Source organism: Lipotes vexillifer, unplaced genomic scaffold (genome assembly GCF_000442215.2).
Source record: "Lipotes vexillifer unplaced genomic scaffold, Lipotes_vexillifer_v1.1 scaffold496, whole genome shotgun sequence".
NCBI lineage: Eukaryota > Metazoa > Chordata > Mammalia > Artiodactyla > Lipotidae > Lipotes > Lipotes vexillifer.
In genome coordinates, this window is record NW_006786690.1 from 7,463,537 (window position 1) to 7,467,757 (window position 4,221).

General features: G+C 39.7%; 1 pseudogene; it reads left to right on the forward strand.

Annotated features, from left to right (window-relative positions):
• Positions 1–2,158: 2,158 nt before the first annotated feature.
• LOC103073595 (aflatoxin B1 aldehyde reductase member 2-like) overlaps positions 2,159–4,221 on the forward strand; it is an 11,311-nt pseudogene continuing 9,248 nt past the window's right edge.

A 4,221-nucleotide genomic window follows, 5' to 3' on the forward strand; every position in this document is an offset into this window, starting at 1 on the left:
AATTTTACCTATTCTCATGGGGAATGTATCTCATTGTGGTTTTAATTTGTATTTAGGAATAATATAAATCTTTAACAACCAGGTTTATTGAGGTATAACTTACAATAAAATTCACCAATTTTAAGTGTGTAGTTGGTCCCTTATGCTACTTTGTAGTCAATTACATCCCTCAAACTCTGCTCCTAGAAACCACTACTCTGCTTTCTGTCACTATTAATTTGCCTTTTCTAGAATTTTATAAAAGTGGAATCATGTAATTCATAGTCTTTTGTGTCTGGATTCTTTCACTTAGCATGATTTTTTTTTTTCCCTGCCACGTGCCATGTGGGATCTTAGTTCCCTGACCAGGGATCAAGCCTGTGCCCCCTGCAGTGGAAGTGTGGAGTCCTAACCACTGGACTGCCAGGGAAGTCCCAGAGCATGATATTTCTGAGATTCATCCATGTTGTTGTGTTTACCAGTAGTTCATTCCTTTTTATTGCTGATTATATCATATTCCATTGTATGGGTATACCACAAGTTTATTGGTTGTTTCCAGTTTGGGGCTCTTGTGAATGAGCTGACATAAACATTTGTGTGTAAGTATTTGAACGTATGTTTTTATTTTTCTTTGGTACACATCTAGAATTGGGAGTGCTAAATCATGTGTAAAGTGTATTTGTAACTTTTTTAACATGCCAAAATGACCTCTGCTTACAGCAAGATGAAATAGACATAGTTTTCCTTATTCCTCCTACTAAGTACAAATAAAAACCCTGGACACCATGCATAACACAAACATGAGAAGACTCTGAAAGGCAGAAAGGAGAACCCAGACTAGCTATAGGGACCTCAGTGCCCAAGGAATTACAGAGGTGAGTTTCCTGAGTTCTCTTTTTCCTTATATATCCCAAACTCAGAGCTGACAAAGCCAACAAACTGGAAATGCTGACTGACATAGACAGAAAAAGCCCCAACAAAAGCCTGCCTTCTCTAGCCAAAGAACTAGGAAAGGGGCATCCCGGCAAGACAGAAAAGTGTACTCCAGCCAAACATCGTAGAATAAAAACTGTGGCCTCCCTTACTATCACCCATGCCAGCAAATACTGAGAAAAGAACGAAGTGGTGGAACAATTTTTCAAGTGCTGAAAGAAAAGAATCATCAACCCAGAATCCTATACCCAGCAAATATGTCCTTCTGGAATGAAGGGGGAATCAAGACATTCTCAGATGAAGAAAAACTACAACTTTGTTGTCAGCAGGTACACACGAAGTGAATAGCTAAAGGAAGTTCTCTAAACAAACAAACAAATAGAAAATGATGAAAGAAGGAATCTTGGAGCATCAGGAAGGAAGAAAAAACATGGTAGCAAAATATGGGTAAATTAAATAGGTCTTCCTTCCCTTAAGTTTTCTAAATTACATTTGATGGTTGAAGCAAAAATTATAACACTGATGTGGTTCTAAATTCATGTAGAAGAAATATTTAAGACTATTATAAACAGAGGAGAGTGAAGGAATGGAAAGGGAGTTAAGGTTTCTACACTTAAACTTGTAAAATGATGCCACCAGTTGATTGTTGCTCTAGAGCAATCTTAAAGAGCGATACAGGGACTTCCCTGGTGGCGCAGTGGTTAAGAATCCGCCTGCCAATGCAGGGGACATGGGTTTGATCCCTGGTCTGGGAAGATCCCACATGCCACGAAGCAACTAAGCCCGTGTACCACAACTACTGGGCCTGAGTTCCACAACTACTGAGCCTGCGTGCCTATAGCCTGCGAGCCACAACTACTGAAGCCCACATGCCTAGAGCCCATGCTCTGCAACAGGAGAAACCACCATAGTGAGGAGCCTGTGCACCACAACGAAGAGTAGCCCCCGCTCGCCGCAACTAGAGAAAGCCCACGCGCAGCAACCAAGACCCAGCACAGCCAAAAATAAATAAATTAAATAAATAAATTTATTTTTTAAAAAGCTATACAAAGAGAAATACTCAAAAACACTGTAATTAAATCAGAATATAATTCTTTAAAAAATGTTCAGTTAACCTACAGGAAAGCATAAAAAAAAAAGGAAGCAAAAAACTGAGACTAAGGAATTCCCTGGTGGTCCAGTGGTTAAGACTCCATGCTTCCACTGCAGGATGCCTGGGTTCGATCCTGGTCGGGGAACTAAAGCCATGTGGTGAGGGGGAAAAAAATAAAGAGAATAAAACAAGACAAAAAATAAAATGGCAGACTTAAGCCCTAACTTGTAAATAATGACATTAATGGTAAATGGCCTAAATATATCATTTAAAAGACAGAGCTTAGTAGAGTGGGTTTTAAAAAATGACTTTACTACATTCTTTCTACAGAAACTCACTCACTTAAAATATAATAATATAGGCAGGTTGAAAGTAAAAGGATGGCGAAAGTTATATCATGCAAACATTAATCAAGAGCAAGCCAACATGGCTATATAGGTATCTAAGAAAGCAGACTTCAGAACAAAGAAAACTATCAGAGACAGAGAGGGACATTATATAACGATGAAAAGAGTCAACCCATCAAGGAATAGCAATCCTAAATGTTTAAACACCAAAGAGAGCTGCCAAAATATGTGAAGAAAAAATTGATAGACATGAAAATAGAAAGAGATAAATCCACAATTATAATTGGAGGGGACTTCCCTGGTGGTCCAGCGGGTAAGACTCTGTGCTCCCATTGCATGGGGCCTGGGTTCAATCCCTGGTCAGGGAACTAGATCCCACATGCCGCAACTAAAAAAACGATCCCACGTGCCACAACTAAAGATCCCATGTGCCACAACTAAGACCTGGTGGAGCCAAAATAAATAAATAAATAAATATTTTTTAAAAAATTTGTAATTGGAGAATTCAACACCCATCTCTTAACAACAGGTAGAACAACTACCAGAAAATCAGCAAAGGACATAGAAGAACTCAAAGGAGTTATCAACCAGCAGATCTAATCAACATTTATAGGACACTCCACCTAACAAAAATAGTATCTTGCAAGATGTTGCTACTGAGGGAAACTGGGAAAAGGGAACAAGGTATCTCTTTGTATTATTTGTTACAATGGTATATGAATCTAAAATTTTCTCAAAAATTAAAAAGTTTAATTTGAAAAAGGAATACCTGGGCTTCCCTGGTGGCGCAGTGGTTGAGAGCCCGCCTGCCGATGCAGGGGACATGGGTTCGTGCCCCGGTCCGGGAAGATCGCACATGCCGCAGAGCGGCTGGGCCCGTGAGCCATGCCACCGAGCCTGCGCGTCCGGAGCCTGTGCTCCGCAACGGGAGAGGCCACAACAGTGAGAGGCCCGGGTACCGCAAAAAAAAAAAAGGAATACCTGTACTTTTCTTCTCATTTAAATGTACAGTTGACCCTGAACAACGTGGAGGTTAGGGATGCTGACCCTCCTCACAGTCGAAAGTCTGCATATAACTTGTAATCAGCCCTATGCATATGAGGTTCCTCTGTATCCATGGTTCCCTCTTCTGCACCAGAGATTCTACATCCTCAGATTCAACAAACCTTGGATTGTGAGGTATTGTAATATTTACTATTGAAAAAAATCTACGTATAAGTGGACCTGTGCAGTCCAAACCTATGTTGTTCAAGGGCCAACTGTAGTCAGAAGGTTATACATATTAACCTTATACTCAAGAGATCTGTATTTAGGATGTACACAACATAATCTGAGACTTAAAAATTCTATCTTGATTGATTCAGGCAAAGGTCCTCAATAGATGAAACCATAAGATGAAAGATCCATGGGAACTTTACAGTGTGGGGAACAGGTTGACACCACATGAACCCACTGCTTGCTCTCAGCATTATTAGGAGTGGGTCAACCATGCTGTTTGTGTCTCCCTGATGTGATGCATCAGGAAGTACACAGTACCACTGATGCAGCGTTCTTACGAAAAAAAAAAAAAAGGTGAGCAAAAATATATTTTAGCCATTAGCACTACCTTCCATCTGACAAAAAGTATGAGGAGCAAGTTAAATGAAACTATGACTATGCAAAAAGAACGTGGGACACGCTATAGCACAACTAATAGGTCTCTTCCATAAGCAAATGCATAAAAAGGGGTGAGACTGCTGAAGTTTAAAATAGACTTTTGCAATATAACAACCAAATGTAATGTGTAAACCATGTTTGATCCTAATTCAAGCCAACTGAAACTTTTTTTTTTTTTTTTTTTTTTTTTAAAAAGGGTAATGGGGTTCCGTT